The sequence below is a fragment of the Saccopteryx bilineata genome, chromosome 7, assembly GCF_036850765.1.
Source record: "Saccopteryx bilineata isolate mSacBil1 chromosome 7, mSacBil1_pri_phased_curated, whole genome shotgun sequence".
In the NCBI taxonomy this organism is placed as follows: Eukaryota; Metazoa; Chordata; class Mammalia; order Chiroptera; family Emballonuridae; genus Saccopteryx; species Saccopteryx bilineata.
This window is the reverse complement of record NC_089496.1, coordinates 108,609,304-108,628,158: the sequence shown is the minus strand read 5'-3', so window position 1 is coordinate 108,628,158 and position 18,855 is coordinate 108,609,304. Positions and strand designations below refer to the sequence as shown.

Genomic DNA, 18,855 nt, shown 5'->3' with positions numbered 1-18,855 from the left:
GGCCTGTGTTGCTGCTGCACCGTCCCGGCCGCGGGGTGGGGGTGGGGGGTGCTGAGCCCCCCCATCCTCCCATTGCATTAGGGCCCTGCCCCATTCTTCCAGGCTGACTGGGCACCAGGATGGAGACTCAGACAGAATCCCCAGGACAGACAGACAGACACCCTTTTATAGGTCGACTTTGCATGAGGGCAGAGGGTGTGGGATACCTCACTTCTTGAAAACCCACCTGGTTCAGTAGCCAGGATTAGAGACTCGCATCCTAGATGGAGCTGTTGTGCCATGTCCCTGAGCCCGGGCCGCAGCAGAGGCCCCTGGGAACTGCCTCTGGTTCTGCACTGCCCGCCGGCCCCTCCCTCTGGACATGGGGGCCTTTTCCAGACTGGAGGAGATCTGTTTCTTCGCAGTAAACAGAGAAATGTAGGAAAGCAGGGAAGAAAATTAAAATAACAAATGATTTATTCTGCTCTGAAAGCACATATTTTTAAAAATCCCTTTTAATCTTCACCTGGAGAAATGACTTGGAACACTTTGAATGTGTTTTCTGTCTTCCGCATAGATGTGTGTACTGAAAACAAAATAATTCACTGCTTAAAGAATATTTTTAAGTTTGTCTGTAAAGTATGGATTATTCTGTGTATTGTGTTACTTTTCCCATTTAACCTGTGTTTTTCCTGTGTTGTTAAATGTTTTTGAATTTTAAAAGGAATGCAACATGTTGAGTTACAGTATCATAATAATATCGGTATTACATGATAGCAGGAGAGTTACTCAACTATCTTTTTATTTAGTATCATCATAGATAGTTTCTTCTTTTTATGTAAATATTGAATCTCATTTCTCCCTGGGATAGAGTGGGGTGGGGGATAGAATCTTCTGGAAGGCCCCTCCCCCACTCTGAGTCTTCAATGTTCTACTCTGTTATCTGAGGTTTATTTTGAAGACTGTGAGCTTATAGGTGGTGGTGGTGGTTTGTCACTGCGCCGAGCTCAGGAGTCCTCTGCTCACTGCCTGACCCTGCGCCCCTTGTCACGTGGGGTGTCAATGGGGTCCTCCTGCTGCACACCCTCCTCTCGGGCAGGGAGGACACTCAGGCCAGGACCCCCTTTCCAGATGCCCTCTCGGTTGGGGGCTGTATTCTCAGCACCCACCTCTCCTCCCACCCCTGGCAGGGTCTGGACCCTCTCCCAGAGATGTGTGCACCTCGGCCGGTAGTTTTCTTGTCCGGTTACCATTAGAAACCGGGAAAGGCTATTGATGAGACACTACAGGTGTCCAAGGTGTGGTGGCGCTCACACCTGCCTCCGTTGTGGTGCCTGCACGTGTGGGGCCTGGCGGCCAGGCCTCCCTTGAGCTGATTTTCTGGGGGCCTGCCGCGCAGCGAGCACCCCTCACCCCTCTGGTCTTTACAGGGTTAACAGGACAGCTTCACGACTATCTGACTTTCCTACTGACCGACCACAGCCAGGCTTCTGGGAGCTGAGGGTCAGGCCACTCAGACCAGCGGGCGCCTCCACGCCCCACTCGGCTGGGCACTTGGGGTGCAGGGAACACAGCTTGAATTCACAACATGACATCGTCTTGTGTGGAACCTCCTTTTTTCTTTTTTTCAAACCCTGGCCTGGGTCAGGCCTGATCAGCAGCACCCAGTTATTGATCGGCTCTCTGGGTTTGTTGTTTTCAGTCCTTTCCAAGGCTCCCTTCTTGTCCCCCTCGCACCCCCCCCCCCAGTCTGGATCCTCCTGTCTTGTTTGTTTCTCCTTCACGGAGCCACTTAGAGCAGACTGTTTCTCCAGGGCCTGGAGCCCGCGGAGGCCACCCGCTCAGCGGCCCCTGGGCACCTCACCTGCCTCAAACCCCCCGGCTCTGGCGGGCACAACAGTAAAAACGCTGAAAGACAGACGGAGCAGAGGGACAGACAGATCTGTGGGCCACATCTGGGACAGCCCAGAAACTGGCCTGTTTTGTTTTCCTTTAAAACGGGGCCGCGATCCAAGACCTGCCTTACAATTTCCCACTGGCTCGCCTTACATTTGAGGACGAGTTCTAAAAATCTTGTCTGTTGGGGGTTTTCACATTCTTAAAACTTAAAACCAGCTGAACATAATTAATATTACAAAATTTCCATAAACATTTCTCTGTACAAAGACTGTGTATGTAGTTTCTGCCCGGAGGGCATTTTTCTTACTGAAGTCGAAAGGCTTGGACACTGGGGGAGGGGGAGCTAATGATGTGTTGATTTGACCTTAAGTGTCTCGATGCCAACGTGGGCTGCAGGGGACATGGAAAGAATGAGCTCTCGGGGTGGTTGTTCCCCACCCCTACCCCTACCCCCACCCCCACCCCCACCCCCGGAATAAAGGATAATTGTTTCAAAGCTAATGAATGTGGTTTGTTTATTGTTAGGCAATAGTAAGTGGAATTGAATCCCAGGAAGGGATCACCTGCTACACGGAGGTGAGAGTATCTCCTTTCTCACCGTGTTGACTGTCCCACGTGCAGGGGACACTTCGCTCTTCCACAGACGTTGTCCCCTTGGTTTTTCCCATGTGACCACCAAACCAGACTTCCACCCCAGTTCCTGCCCGGTGGGCTAGGCTTTGCGAGGGGTGAGTTGGTGATCACAGCAGGTTGGGCAGGTGCACAGAGAATGTGGGAGGGACCGGGGGGCCACCGTTCGGGGTGGCTTGTGCTGTCACAGAGCTAGCCTGGGGTCCTGGTTAAGAGGGCAGGAGCCCACGTGCGGCCCGGTGTGCTGAGCGCAGGGACAGAGGTGGGGAGAACCCCTGTGCAGCAGCTGTCAGCCCTCGCCCCTCCCCACGTCACTCAGAAACGCCCCCAGCAGCCCCCAGGCTCGCAGAGCACCCCTTGCTGCCCAGGCTGCTGGTGGCCGGCCCGGGGCCATCCCACTTCTATTGTGGGTCATTTGGCATCGCACATCCTCGCAGTGACCCGGAAGCCAGGGCAGAGGAGAGGCAGGTGTGGAGCTCGGGGTGGAAGGTCATCCTCCCGGGGTGGGGGGGAGGAGAGACCTGCTCAGGGTGGCCAGTGGCCAGTGGACAGTAGGGAACACGCTGGGAGCCGTGTGTCTTCCCTTGTCATTTGGGATCGGGGGCCCAGGCTGCTGTTGTGGCCTTGAGTGAATGTCTGATGTGGTCCCCCTCGGTGTGTGTGTGTGTCCGTCTGGCCGGACTTCTTGCTGACACAGGCAGGTTGGTTTTGGGGGCGGGCATTTGGTTTCTCTGTGAACGTCCAGTTTCCACATCTGTCTGAGGCTTTTCCCCGCCCGCCGTCCTGGACCTTGAGACAGTGGTGAGGACCTGCCGTGTAAGTGTGTGCATTGGAAAGGCCCTGGCGCTTGCGGCCCTTGCTCGCACATCCAACACCCAAAACACGGCTGTGGGGCCAGCGCTGCAGCAGAGGGGAGAAAAGAGGGACACGGGGCTTGCGTGGGGACGGACGCAGGGGCCTCCAGGTCCTCTCAGGGCTCCGAGGCCCTCAGCAGGGTGGGGTGAGAGAGCCTTCTCTGGAGTTGTGACTCCTGTTTCTTTTCCATGGGTCCCTCCTACAGCCGCCTGCGGTGCGGGTAAGTCCCTCCTGAGGACTGGGTGGCCCTGGCCGGAGGCAAGGGCAGCAGGGTGCCCAAGGTGGGTTCTGCAGCTGCGGAGAGATGGGCACTTCTTGAAGGGCTGGCCTGTTATGTTAGCGTGGCTCCGATGCCGATTTGATAACAATGGGCGTGTCTGTGTCAGGGACAGGGATGCGAGAAGGCTGGGTTCTAAGGGGGCTCTTCCCCAGCCCCTGGTGCCTCTCCTGAGCTCAGCCTTGCACAGGGCTCTCAGCAAGCTGACTCAGGTCCACTCTTTGTCACTCTGCTCAGCGGCCTGGTCGGTACCAGGAGTATTGGCTGCCTAACGCCAAATAGGACCATTTATCCCAGGGTTTGGGGCGGAAGTGGGTGTGGCTCTCAGAAGGGGTGACCTTGTCCCAGAGTTGCGAGCCAAGTGTGCTGGTGACTAGCCTGTAGTAGAGTACCTGCAGGCCTTGGGCTGCACTTCCTCATCTCTTTGAAAGGGCTCTGTCACCTGTCACCAGTGGTGGTCACCTGTGAATGCCATCTCCTCCAACTCAGACAGCCCGGGACCCAGGTCACCTTGACCGTGTGGCCTGGGGTTCTTCCGTGTGGTTCCTGCCGACACGGTGCTCTCTCCTGCCCCTTCCTCCCTGGTGCCCTTCACTGCGGTGATTCTGCGTTGACTAAGGGGTGATTCTGCAGATGACGTTCTAAGACCTGAGCAGTGTCCAGAGGAGGGTGGGGCCCTCCCTGGAGCCCAGGCCTCCTGCTCGCCCCACATTTGCCACATGAGGCCCTTTGCTTCTGACCAGTGCCCATGCCAGCCCGGAGGGGTGGGGTAGGGCGCTCCACGTGGATGCAGTGGGTGAGGCAGGTCCCACCGCCCATGACAAAGACAGTAAATGGCATTTTAAAGCCTAAATGACCCAAGTGTTTGTCAGTGAGAACAAGGAATCCCAGGTGGGGGTCAGGCAGGCCCTGGCGGTAAAAAGAGCCGGCCCTTAAGATGCCAGAAACAGCATTAAAAACAATTCATTCATGCGCTGTGAGTGAGTGGGCGCTCTGCACACAGACCAGGCCCATGGCAGGGGGACCCCGGCTGGCCCACTGCACAGATTGGACAGTGGAGACCTTCACTGCTGTGCAGGGCACAGGAAGGCAGCTGAAGTCCACATGCAGGCAGGACCAGTCTGGTCCCCCTGGATTGAGCCAGGCAGAGCCTCTCAGGTTCTTAACAGATTTTTCTAGGGGCCTCCTCTTACCCAATTTCAGAAAAGTAGATATCAATTATACACCTAAAATGTGATGTTCATATTCCCAGCTTAGTATGAGAAGAAACGAACAGTCCCAGTGGAGGGGGGACCATTTTAGGCCCTATGTCCTGATTACGTTAGAAAACTCTGGGACATGGCCTCAGACTCCTCCGGGCTCTGGGCATCGCTGTTCCTCTCCTCTAAGAGGTTTGGGGAGGCTGTGCACCCCCCATTGTCATCAGCCTGTGGGCGGGACACATCGGCCAGGTGATGCTTAACTGCATTCACGCAGGTTGATGGAACAGGCCAGAACTAGGAGCCCTCCCTGGCCCGGGCAGCCAGGCTGCTCAGTGGCGATTTGAATCAGCTGAGTCACTTTGCTGTCCTGTTGTACACGCCTGGATGTTCTTAGAGCGGTACTGCCCAGGAAATTCCCCCGGCCAGCCCACGGGGGCCACTCCACAGTGTGGTCAGCAAGGATCTACGGAACAAGTGTTTCCGTTTTGTGCCTTCCTGTGCTTCCGTCTCTTCACATACTTCTTCCGACCTTCACATAACAAGGGGCACTGCTATTCAATATTCTGACAGTCTGGCAAGCCCTTTAGCATCCTTCGTCCACTAAATTAGCTGTTAGCAGAGTGTGCCTGGGCAGTGTGTGGGCTCTTGAATTGGTCTTAAAAGTGCGTGAAGTGGCCTGACCAGGCGGTGGCGCAGTGGATGGAGCGTTGGACTGGGATGCGGAGGACCCAGGTTCGAGACCCTGAGGTTGCCAGCTTGAGCGCGGGCTCATCTGGTTTGAGCAAAGCTCACCAGCTTGGACCCAAGGTCGCTGGCTCGAGCAAGGGGTCACTCAGTCTGCTGAAGGCCCGCAGTCAAGGCACAAATGAGAAAGCAATCAATGAACAACTAAGGTGTCGCAATGAAAAACTGATTGATGCTTCTCATCTCTCTTTGTTCCTATATCTATCCCTCTCTCTGTATAAAAAAAAAAAATTTAAGTGCATGAAATGTCACCTCCTCCGTGAAGCCTTTTACACAGGCAGAGTTATCTGTTCCCAGTTTAATTTTACTATGAAGTATCTCAAAGTTAGACTCTGTACTCACTGCTAACATTATTTAGAAGTTAACAGGTAATGTTTGACTTCAGGCCTTTGTTTATTTTATTTTTTATTTTTATTTTTGTTTTTTTTGTATTTTTCTGAAGCTGGAAACGGGGAGAGACAGTCAGACAGACTCCCGCATGCGCCCGACCGGGATCCACCCGGCACGCCCACCAGGGGGTGATGCTCTGCCCACCAGGGGGCAATGCTCTGCCCCTCCGGGGGGGTCGCTCTGCCGTGACCAGAGCCACTCTAGCGCCTGGGGCAGAGGCCAAGGAGCCATCCCCAGCGCCCGGGCCATCTTTGCTCCAATGGAGCCTTGGCTGCGGGAGGGGAAGAGAGAGACAGAGAGGAAGGAGGGGGAGAGTGGGGGGTGGAGAAGCAAATGGGCGCTTCTCCTATGTGCCCTGGCCGGGAATCGAACCCGGGTCCCCCGCACGCCAGGCCGACGCTCTACCGCTGAGCCAACCAGCCAGGGCCTTCAGGCCTTTGTTTAAAAATAAAAAGTGATGTTAGACATTACTAAGTTTTGCTTCATATATATTTATGAAGTGAATATATATATGAAGTAAATATACCAATATTTTTATATTTTTTATATTTCAATATATTTATGAAGTAAATATATATATGAATTAAATATTCAAAATATATCAGGAAATTTTATATATAGGGTATGTAAAATACCCTTATTCATTCAAAATTCATTCTTTATGTATTGATATATATTGTATCCATGAATGTTTGAGTGTCTGCTGTGGAAAGCATTAGACGTAGAAAGGAACAGGAAGCCCATGGCATGCTGGGAGAAGCCATGCTAGTCAGGGAAGATAAAGTCCACTATACAGTTGGTCAAATATTTGATTTCCTATTCTCTGCCAGACGTGGAGAAATCCACGGACGAATAAAATGTAGTCAGGGCATTCTCCCTTCGGAGCCTTAGCGATGGGCAGGGTAGGTAGCAGCTTGGCAGTCCACAGGAAGGTGTTCCAGGAGGTACTTACGAGATGGGTTTTGCAGGGTGCGTAGGCGGTTGCCGGGCAAGCTCTCACCCCCTCAAAAGGATGGCTGCTGTGCCATTGGAGGTGCTTACCTAACATAAAACTGTGTTAATGTCACTAGAGGCTTGGAACTACTGGAGAGCCAGCCTGTGCCTGCTCCTCCCTTCCTGACATTTAAGAGGCTGCGATATCTCTGTCCCACTTTTCGTTGAACTGGAAAATTGGGGGTGTGGGGGAGCACATTCCTTCTTGACCTTGGGTGTACAGTGGTCGTGATGACAGAGGCCCCCCTTTTCCTGGGGTCATCAGGACCATTCCCGCCACTGACGGGTCTGGCGGTGAAGGAGGAGCCGCTGGTGTCAGGGGCCTGAGCATTTTCAGTCCTTATGTTACATAAGGACACAGGACTTCAGGTTTCCTTCAGCATGGGGAGCCGGAGGGCCGGGGGTTCAGTGGTTCCTCTCTGATTTTTGCTACATAATCCAGCAGGATTGGATCCCAAGATGGTTTTAAAAGAGGAGAAAGTGTATTGAGAAACTGGTTCCCTGAGATGTCAGTGGTTGGAAAAGCAGAGTGTAGCTGAGAAGTGGCTTAAACAGTAATTAATTTCATACGTTTTAAAAAAGACTAATTGGGCCTGACCAGGTGGTAGCACAGTGGATAGAGCACTGGACTGGGACCCAGGACCCAGGTTTGATACCCTGAGGTAACCAGCTTGAGCCCAAGGTCGCTGGCTTGAGCAAGGGGTCACTCGGTCTGCTGTAGCTCCCCCCCCCCCCCCCCCCCCCGTCAAGGCACATATGAAAAAGCAATCAATGAACAACAAAGAATTAATGCTTCTCATCTCTCTCCCTTCCTGTCTGTCCCTATCTGTCCCTCTTTCTGTCTCTGTCATACACACACACACACACAAAAAAAGACGAATCGGCCATTTGGACCCTGACTGGGTTGTAAGGTGGGCTCAGCAGTGGCCAGAGTAGGCTGCGGCCCTGCGTGTCCACGGGCCACCCTCTCCTTTCTCGGGGGAGTCGGGGAAGGCTCCTCACAAGGTGGACGCTCCCGTCGCATGGCACCTCGAGTGCTGAAATTTTGTCTGTTCTTAGCAAAGATGCTGAAAAGACCCCCGACCGTCCCCTGCCTTCCCTGGGGGCCACTTCCCCTCCTGCTCCCTCACCGCTCTGTGTGGACAGGAAGTGGTTCTGAGTCCGGGAACGGCCCCTATGTTTGCTCTTCTCTCCGTGCATAGGAAAATAAATGTGAGTGCCGCTTAATGCAGTCGCCTCTTTTTCATACCGCCTTTGCCGAGAAAGTGCCGTTCTGTCGAACCTTAGGATTGAATTCTTAACTGAGTAATCAATTTCAGTGGTAAGTTAAAAATGCCTCCTATTAATGGACAACTCCAACCGTTAATCAGAGCTACCGGGGAGTAACAGCTGTCAGTGTTTATGCTAATGGGACTTAGGAACCTGGAGCTGGTGAGCTGCACTTTGCAAGTCCAGTTCCTCAGGCGATTGGCCGGAGGCACTTTTTGCTTGGGGAGGTATTGATCGTTTTTTTTGTTTGTTTGTTTGTTTTTTTGGAGCCCTTGCTGTGGAAGGGAAGCTAAATGCCCTCTTCCCCAGGACGACACAACACCGCACACTTGGCTTCATGTCAGGAGAAATGGAAAGGGTTCATTTGTTCTGGGCTCTCCTGTTTCATTTGATCTGCGGTGTGACTAAAGCAAGACAAATAGTATTTTTAATGGAAACCGTTTAATAACCTCTGGAAGCTGAAGAGTCAAAGGCGTTGGGAAAATGCCATTAAAGGGTAGCTAGAGGTAAACACCAAGAACAACCCCCCAAAATCACTGCCTTTTCGCCTCACTGACTCAGTGCGTTTCCCTTTTCAGGGTTCCATCGCCTTAAATGGTTTCGAACCGATGAAGCTGGGTTCCCTTGAGAAGACAGACAGCCCCCTCGTGTGGACCGTGTAGAGTTGGTGGACAGATTTATATTGGTGAGTTAACTGTAAAACACCTCCAGGTAAAAAGTTCAGGGTTGTTTTTTTTTTCCCCCCTAAAAAGTCCCCTTTGGAATGTGTTTTCAATTAGTTGATGACTATGGATCGCTGGCGGCCTCTGGATGTTTCATTGGGATATCTAATCGCGGGGCCATATTGATTGCCTTTCAATTAATTGCATCTGGTATTTTCATTTATCAAAAGCAAAATACATGTAATTAACTCGGAGGCAATATAGTTTGGTGTAAAGTGATTGCTGCTGCTGCTGCTGCTGCTATAAAGATAAGTCAGGGGAAATTGTTCTGCTAGGAGCTCGAGTCAGGATGGACGTCGTGTGAGGACTTCTCGACATATTAATTACGGAGAATAAAAATGAGTTAGGGAAATAGTCTCGTCCCCACCCCCGACTTGTCACGGGAGCACAGCGGCCGATGGATGTCTTCAGGAAGAAAGCTGCATGCTAGGGAAGGCGTGTCTCTTAGTGAGCTCCGGTTTTTGGGAGTCGCCAGCCTCTGGATGTGTTGAGCACGTAATGACGTCTTCCTGGTGGAGCTGGTTGAGGGGGGGCTGTGTGCGGAGGAGAGTGTCCAATTCTGTCCGCTTGTTTGGAGTGTGTGTGCTTTGAGGACATACGCTTGGGGAGAGCTCCGTCCTCCGCTGTAGGGGGGCGTTGGGGTCCCGAGTTGAATGTCAACATGTCTTGAGCCATTTTCACAAAGCCTGGCTCTTACTCAAAGTCTCCAAGTGGCAACTTGTCAGAAGTGATTGATTTTTATCCTGCTTTAAAAACAAAAACAAAAACAAAAACCGTTTTCTCTCTGAGCGAACAACATCGTTTTAAAGCAAAGACAAAAGAGTATGGGGAGCAAATCTTCCCGCCATCTCTTCTAGGGAACCCCTGCACCTGTTTCCTGAGGTGTTAAACAGGACGCAGTCTCTGGTTTATGGTAAGGTCAAGTTCACCACTGTGGCCTTAGGCCCTGTGTCCCTCAGAGCTGTGAGCACCGGGGGACAGCCGAGCTGAACCTTAGCCTCGACCCAGCCAGCAGGGTGGACAGTGGCCCAGGGACCAGGGTCTCCTGTCCCCGTGGAGGCAGAGGAGTGTCAGGTGGGGACACCAGTGTAGCTGCCTGGTCACTAGCAGGCACCTCTTCAGGCATTTTGAGGCCTTCTTTGTGAACTGAATAGTTGGACTGGGGTAGTCGCAGAGATCCCCACCTTTTGAGATTTAATTCAGTGTAGAAGCCCGGAAACCTTTCCTAGGAGCAACCTGAGAGGCCTTGCCCTGTCCGAGGCCACCGCAGAGCACGGCCTTCTGTGCGGATGACTTCTCAGAGGAGACTGTAATCGTTGAACTCTTCCAAGAATCTTAGCATTGGAGTGGACAGGAAATGGGGGAGTGTTGAAAAGTCATGACGGCCCCTCTCACCCATATACATTCAGTTCCTCCTTTCAAGGCTGACATTCATTTCTTCTCCGGCTCCCGCCTGGTCTCTTAGAACCTGTGTGTGAGAATCGGCCCGGACGCTCAAAGGCATGGAGACACAAAATGTCTCGTGGCTCTGAGCTTGGTGAGCGTTCGTTCCAGTTTGGGGTGCTGGGATTGAAGATGTTTTCAAGGGTGATGGCAATAAATCCATTGGACGTCCCTGACCCCATTTGGATGTCTAGTTCTGTGTCCGCGCACTAGCTGTACCTGATGCCCGAGACTCACCTGCTCTTCGGGACGGGGCATCTCACCTGGATAGCCAGAATTGAGCACAGTGAGAAATGGACTTTTAAGATATCGACTAGGGTTGCGTGATAGCATTTTCATTTGATTCATCCTAATGGTCGAACCACCGTGGGATCTTGTTTAACGGTGGCTTCGGCCCCACAGGACCCGTAACCTTGCATAAACGCGTCCAGTATCAGGATGAAATGGCAGCACGCTTCCTGGTAAATTTCTTGAGCACCAAGCTCCCTGCCGGTGGGCTCACCCTCCACTCCTGACCGACCACCCCCGGACGTACTATACAGGGTGGGGTTCTCGCATGTCCCCAGAAAGCGTGTGTAAACTCTTGGACCTCTTTCTCCCCACAAAGTCCCACCTGCGGCTGATACATTGCTACAGAGGAGGGGATGTGGAATTACAGCCAAGCGAGGACCCCATGTTGACCTCAGCCTGGTAGCCCACCTGCTGAGGTCTCTGGTGTGGACAAGTCTTTTTTTTTTTAATGTGGGTAAAGAAGGATATACGAACCATACCCCGGGTTACAAACGAGAGAGGTTGTATAGGTTTGTGCTTAAGTTGAATTTGGATGTAAGTTGGAACCGGCATATTTACCTATAAAGTACAACTTGGACAGATGTTTGTCTTTTTCTGTGCAGAGAAATACGTCAACGTTTTCAACTCGACAGCACCTGCCTTGTCCGTAACCTGGGGACGGCCGGTAGATAAAAAACGCAGAAGTCATGGAAACGCACAGCTTGCAGAAGCAGAACTGGGAGGTGCCCGAAACCTTCCTACTTTATTCTTGGCTCCTTAGGAATCTGGAGTATGTCCCACTTTAATAGCATTATGTACCTATTATTTTGGATTGTAGTTTTTCTTTTTAAATAACCTCAAATCAAACCTTTCAGCTTTCTCCCTCCAAAGCAGCTCATCTCATCATTACTAATGCTACACTTAGGTCTACTTTCGCTGTCCTCTCTGTATGCTGTTACTTGTTACACAGGGAAATCCCAGGGTGCCCCCAAATTGCTGACTTATCCTGGAACCCCGAGGAAGTTAGACCTCCGTGGGTGCAGGTGGAGCTCTGTCTTGTACTGTTTCCTTATTCAGTAAGCCCTGACATTTATAGCGGCAGCCGGTTACCTTGTAACTTTAACAAAAGTGTCAGAGAAACGTAAGTGCTTTTTGTTAAATGCCTACGGACAAGTGGAAGCGGGCATCAAAGCCTTTGGCGTTGGTTGTGTGCAATGATGGTGGGGTAGCAACGGCTGTGGTTTGGCAGAGACGTGCCCAAGTGTCCGGCTGCCTGTGACAGGGAAGCTTGCGCCACGCACCATTTTAACAGATCACGATAATGAGGTGGAGGCTCGACCCACCTCCCGAGGACCCAGGAACGGGATCGGAGGTCCCCGGGGTGCTGGTGATGTGTTCGGAGGTGGGAAGGGCCTCGCCACGGCCACCAGACTGCGGGCGTGGGGAGCGTGGCTTCAGCGGGCCCAGGAGCCAGTGAAGTCTTCTCCCTGCCCATCGGTCTCGGCCCTGTTTCTGTCAGGACAGATTTTTTTCTTGACAAACAGAAGGGCAGAGTGTTGCCTTCCATTAGAAACAAGCACCCCCACTGAGGTTGAGGCTCAGGGGCCCTGCTGGTCCTGCCTGCAGCCTCCTCCTGAACCCTCGGCCTGCACGGGGTCCTGCGATCCTGCTGTCCGGGTCTCAGGCCAGAGGCTCACCACCCGCATGAAAACCGCAAGCCTGAGGCCGAGACACAGGGCCTTTCATCTGCAGGGGAACTCCGGGTGAGGAACAGCCCGGAGGCCAATGGGGGTGGTGGTGGGTGCTGGGCTGCGTTCCCCAGCTCACCGCGGAGCAGGCAGGAGGGCCATCACAGGTCCAAGCTCATGGGGCGGCCGATCTCTGGGAGGTGTTGGCTCAGCCCCGCCCTGTCCTGGCAAGGACCAGAGACATTCCCTCATCCGGTCCCCAGTTTTATTCTCAGAGAGTGTCCTTGTCCTAGCCGCATGAGGCCAAGCCCCCACCCCGGTTCCCCCTGCTGGGCTGCTTTCTGCTCTGTGGGTCTGTTCACCCTGCCCCCTGTGACTGCTGGTGCAGTCGGAGTCGGTTTACCAGCCCGAGAGGCACAGCCCAAGCTGAGGGTCTTCGTGTTCACTCTGTGAACACGCCTGCGTCTGGAGTAAGCGAGCCTGTCGGCTTCCTGTGGTTCCCACCAGGCTGAGCCTCTGCTGAGCTCTGCCTCACCGGAGGGCCCCTCACCCCTGCTGGGTGGGAGGCATGTCATTATTGAGCACCCCATCAAGGTGTGATGCAGGGACACATAGGTGTGAGATCCACCTCTTTTCCAGGGTTTTTAGGACTGGAAGGACAGTGATGCTCAGATCCATCTGCCAGCGCTTGGGGCTTGGACTCCCAAAGGTGTGACCCCAGCCCCAGGCTGCCCCTCGCCCCCTGCTGAGACACTGCGGTGGTGTGACTCCGGTGTGACTGGCCCCTGCTGAGACACTGCGGTGGTGTGACTCTGGTGTGACTGGCCCCTGCTGAGACACTGCGGTGGTGTGACTCCGGTGTGACTGGCCCCTGCTGAGACACTGCGGTGGTGACTCCGGTGTGACTGGCCCCTGCTGAGACACTGGGTCATTTCACACTCTGGTGTGACTGGCTCTATCAGCTGTCGCAGAGCCCCTTGTGGTGGGCGATGACTTCTGTGGCCCCTGCTCCCTGGGAAGTCCATGTTCTCAAGTAGTTGACGAGGAGTGGTCCACTTGAGAGCATGGTCCACTCGTCCTCCAGGGTGTGGCCTGTGTACAGGACTCCAGGGTGCAGAGACCCCCCCCTTTCCAGCCAGCTGTTGTGGGGACCTGGACATGCCCCAGACAGGCTTTCCTGCCCCTCCCTCAGTCTCCCCAACTGCAGCCCAGGTTGGGAACAGCCAGGGGCCCGGGTCAGTGGACTGATGGTCATTGTTTCTGGGGCGAGGAGCGTGCATGTGTTAGAGGAAGGATGGGGGCTGGATGGAGGTGATGGCCCGGCGATGTGGCCAGGGTTTCACTTGCAGGAAATGCTCTTCCCTGCTCACTGTAGTTTCAGTTGAGGATGGATGTATGGATGTGTGAGTGAGTAGGAAGTGAGCTTTCTCCGGTGAAAACGTTGAGTCTCCAATCAGGTGTGATTAATGAGAGAGGAAAAGGTTGTCTGTGTGTGTGTATTTTTGTTTAGTATTTACTGTTACCATCACTGCTGTTATTACTCCTCGAAAGCACTCGACCAGCAACATTGTTGCTAACCTGGTCTTAGCTTTAGGCACTTCTGAGTTTGTTCTTCTGTCTCGGGTTTTATGGAGGGGCGCTCACCCACCCCACCCCCACCCTCACCCCCAGGTTCCAGTAGCAAACTTCCTCAGCGACAGATGCTACAGGAATACTCTCCAGCCCAAGAATACCCCCCCCCCCATGGGACTGATGGGACTGATGGAACCCGGGTGCTCTCCGAGGTCATCTCTGACTTCTGGTTCCCGGCTCCACGCCTTTCCCAGAGTGAGGCCCAGAATTCCGCTATCCCCACGCCTGTTACCCACGGCTCTCTCCCTACCTGGCGCCTGCCGCCCGCAGAACAGAGTCACTTTATAGATTGATTGACTCATTTATTTTTAGCAAACTTGGCAACTCCCACCTGGCCCCCGTGCTGTTAAAAATAAAGTCTTCTTGGTTAACTGAACGGGTGGCAGTTCATTCTTTCCGCGTAGCCATTAAGCTAATTCCCCTAGATTTGTACCAGTGAGGGCTAAGTAGGAGGTTTTCAAAGAGACTGCTGCGTAAATTCGTCAGTTTTTGTGTGGGCGTGCAGGTGTCTGCCGGAGCAGACTCCTGGGCGGACAGGTAAAGGAGCATTTCTCTGTACTTATGCTAAGAAGCAGCCCGAATGGTGACATTTATACATATTGCATAACACGGTTTCTTCAGGCATGGGGAGCAAACAAATCAATTTCTCAGCAGTGCAACTCTTTTACACGAAAGGAAACGGCAACAACCTGTGGGGTGGGTTGTGGAAGCTGTTAAAATTAATCACGTATGGCAAAAAGATAGAACAATAGGAAAGAGTGTGCAGGGATTAAAAACAAACAAGCAAACAAACAAAAACCAAACCAGGGAGGAACAGCAGTTCCGAGCTTCTGATTATGGTGTTTAATTTCCATTTTTTTCCATTAAGTGTATACTGCCTAACAATGGCTCCCACACGGCCAGCCCTTCCTCCCTCCACCCTCACTGCCATCTTTCTTCCAGGCTGGCGGATCAGGTGTCCCCTTGAGCTTCCATCCCGGCGGGTCTGGTGGGAGTGGGCTGTGGTTTATGGGACGGTACTGCACTGCCCTTGAATATAGATCTGCAGAACACCGTGGTCACGGTGTCTGGTTGCTGTGCCCTGTAACTTGACACCTCTTCTGTGGTCGCCTCCCTTCTTCCATTCAGCTATACATTGTTTAACTGAAAGGAACCCTTTGTTGGCCTGGCAGGGTGTAACCTGCAACTCCTTGGAAAATTCAGCTGAAGCCCAGCAGGGCGATTGGTTTCCCTGGGTTGTGGAGGGAGGCCGGCAGCCAGCCAGGCAGTGCTTTCCTCGCTTAGGACCTCAGAGCTCCCCAGCAGGCTCTGCCCCCTCTGGGTTGGCGGCGGGGGGGGGGGGGGGGGGGGAGCTTGGGACGCAGAGGGTACAATGCAGATGCACCAGAATGCCCCTTGGTCATGCCAGCCTTTGTCCCACCCCTTCTGCAGGCTGAAGATGGACGTGTGCTTCCACTGTTCAGGGATGCAGGGGCCGGAGAAGTGATGCGGACAGCACTGTGCAAGGACGGGTTCTGTGTCCTATGAGGTCTAGGCCTCCCCCGGCCTCTCCTAATCCTTATCAGTACTCTGCTGGGATTGGATTGGCTTTGCTGGGTGTCCATCACCCTCTCGCATGTTTGAGTCCTCACAGGCGTTCCCTGGGTGCAGAAGGCTGGCCCGTGAGCTGGTTTGAGCCCTTGGTTGTTGATAGCACAGAAACCCAGGGTGTTATTCGCTTGGATGATGCTGAGCTTTCTGACGATGGTGGGAAATTAGATAAAGGTGTAAAGGTGTTGTAAACGGACTTGAATGAAGGAGCAGTGCTCTATTAATGTGAACCCTTGTAGGGTGATTTCTGCAGGCTCCCTGAAGCAAAGCCACCTGGCCTGTGGCATCTCCTTAATTTTCTGGGCGTGACCCGCACATTATGGAAGCCACAGGACCTGGGCTGCGGTGGGACCCGTGATGGTGTGGCGTGGCGTGGCGTGACTGGGGCCATCCCAGCATCTGTCTGGAAGGCAGGGCGGACTCCATGAGCTGGGAGTGTTTCCTGCAGACAAAAGGCAAACCAGCATGTTTCACTACCTGTTGGGAGATGGTGTACGTACGTGTTCTGAAATAATGCGGCCTGCTCCAGATCTTTCTGCGGCCCGGAAGCGGAGGCGTGCCTCTGTCAGCTCCCACCTGCAGACAGGGTTGGGACTTGGATTCCGTGGGGCTTGGGGACCCTGCTGTACTCCCTGCCATGTGGGCGTGACGTGCTTGTGGCAGCCTCACGGATGCGGGCTAGGTGTTGCCGTTCAGCTGCCCGGATTGCATTAGAGCTGGGGATTATGCAGACTGCAAGGGGGGCCCCACCGGCTTCCGGGTCCCTTGGGACTGAAGGACAGATGGCCTGTAGATCAGATCCCTTCATGGACCCAGCGTGGTGGCCACCTCCTTGCCTGCCTTTGGAGGTTTGGAACCTGGTGTTTCCTGCATGTGTGACTGATGGCCCCAGTCCCATGTTTGTTAAAAACCTCAACTTGGAGAGTCCTGTACTCCTGGCTTTTCATAATTCAATTGAAACTCACTGCTGCTTCCTAATTACAGCAGAAGATGACCTCTAAACCGCGGCGCAGGGCTGCGACTTCCTCTCAGAAGGCGGATTCATATTGATTTGTACTCTGATCTCCCCCGGGCTTAAATGGCAGCACCACAGAGACCTGTTTAAAGCCGGAAAGCCTTCTGCTGGCGTGTTTAAACAGCAGATTGACACGGCATTCGACTTGGCTGGGAAGCGGCCCAGCTCTTTAGTCAGGGACCGCGTCAGCAGTTGCTCTCTCCGGCAGCCTGGTGGCTCTGGCACACCTGTCCCCTGTGTGCCTGGGGAAGGCGGAGCCTTGGCCATGGCCTTGGGGAGGATTTGGGGAGGGTCTTGACAGCAGGGCCAGAAATTCTTGCAGCGTGACCTTGGCATTGACCTTGGGAAAGCTAAACCCCTCTGCGCTTCCTGCCTCCAGTTCTCCCGTGAGATGGAGGCGAACGGGAGTGCTTCATCTCCGAGTTGTATGAGGGCTTAGCAAGTCCCCTTGTAAGGGCTTAATAAGAAATGACGGCCATCACCACAAGTAGCCGCAATGAGAGAGCCACATGCTTGGCTGGGGGCAGGGGGGCAGGGGACACACTGGTGACCTGCCCACAGCTGGAGTACAGAGAACAGTGTGTCTCTTTAAAGACGTACCTAGTGTCCAGGTTATAGGAACCATCTAGATGAGAGGTGACAATGGCTCAAGACAGATAGATAGTTCGATCGTGTTTTCCTCATGGGACTTTGGGAGTGGGATGTAACCCCCTCTCCCATCAACCTGGTCATGATGTTTCTTCATCAAGGGAGGAAGGGTTTGGGGTCCCCTGAAGCCTTTTCCACGTGTCGCACGTCAGAATTGAGTTCTGACTCATTTTGTGAGACAGCTGATCAAGCCATCACAGGAGTGATGGGGACCGCTCCCAGGTATGACTGGCTGCCTGGACACCTGTTTAATAATGTGCTTCTTTCTCTGGGACCAGGTCCCCCACTCTCCTGACCCTGGCTCCAAGTCTCTGCAGTTTGTCCAGACATGAACTGTGACTGAGGGTGGGGGCAGTCCCGGCTCCCCCTGGCGGGGACCGGGTCAGCCGTGGGGAGGCTGCGCACATGGGGCTTTATCTGGAGAGTGGTGTTGGGAGAGGCCTGTTGTCTCGGCCACTTCCCATGAAAGGCTGTTAGATTCAGGTCACCGGGTTTGGACTCCTGTGTTTTATGGCAAAGTCTAAAAATGCAGATTTGTAACAACCAATGGTAATGAATTCAGACTGTTTGAATTTCACAGTGAATAATGGCTAGAATTATCAGAGCCTGGGGCTTATGAGATCCGTGGATCGCCATAGTCTTTCCTCAAGATTCAGTTGATAGCATGATGTAGTATCGCATTACTTTTATTAACAGCCTTGGCCATCAAAGCAACACACCTATTAGGAGAGGAGATTTTAGTAAAAATAGTAGTAATAACAAGACAATTTGGAATAGGGTAATATAATATAGTCAGTAAATTTCAGAAGGCCGCATCTCATTTACAGTGCAGTGTGGTGCTCCCATAGATACGGAATGCAATACCTCTGTACCCTGGGGCTCCCTCTTTTCTACATTAAAAATATTCTATTTAAATGCAGATTTTGATTTGTAGTCGAGGAGCACTAAGGAAATATGGGGAAGGGGGACAAGTCTGCATCTATTAAATCAGTTTGGGGTCTGGGTTATTCTTGCTCTTGTTCTGCCTGTCCGCTCCTCCCCCAGAGGGTAATTTTAAACGTACAAGTGAGGACAAGGCACAGACTTTCACGGGTAATAATGTTGTTTTACCTTTGTCCGTCTGAGAATTCCCCTCCAGGTTCCCCCACCCCCACCCCACCCAACAGCCAAGTTGAAACACAAAAGCCCCCCCACACCCAGACAGAAGCTGAGAGTTTCTCCTTTCAAACTGAGTTGACTGTCACAAGAGGGGCCGAATGAGCCCATGTCCTCACACTTCATTAATGTTTACATGCGTCGGCAGCATTTAAACTTTCAGACTTTCAGACTCTTTCGCCGTTTCTTGGGGGTGGGGAAGGTGTGCCGTGTCCCCTGAGTTCCAGCCCTCCCCGGCTTTTCCGCCCACGGGCCAAGTTCTATGCGGGAGAGGCAGCAGAGCAGCCATGTTTGCTGGGTGCAGCGCCTGGGAGACGGCAGGCAGGGCGTCCCTTCTCGGCGCGGAAGCGGCTGGTGGGACGTCGAGCTCCGGTTACCAAAGGGATGGATTTATACCTTTTGACATTTTGCTCTTGGAATGACTCAGGTGGCTGATCGTGTGAACACCGTTCTC

At 53.1% G+C, this 18,855-nt stretch overlaps 1 protein-coding gene across 7 annotated transcripts in view; it reads left to right on the top strand.

Annotated features, from left to right (window-relative positions):
• Nucleotides 1-18,855, top strand: part of CTBP2 (C-terminal binding protein 2) — a 160,371-nt gene that overhangs the window by 39,040 nt on the left and 102,476 nt on the right. For 5 of the 7 annotated variants that reach the window (XM_066238893.1, XM_066238894.1, XM_066238897.1 and 2 more), the window contains one exon: nucleotides 8,817-8,923. The gene's annotated coding sequence lies outside the window, so the exon portion shown is untranslated. Of the gene's footprint in view, nucleotides 1-8,816; nucleotides 8,924-11,296; nucleotides 11,464-18,855 lie in introns of all 7 variants that reach the window. The other 2 variants (XM_066238899.1, XM_066238900.1) reach the window with 1 other exon arrangement.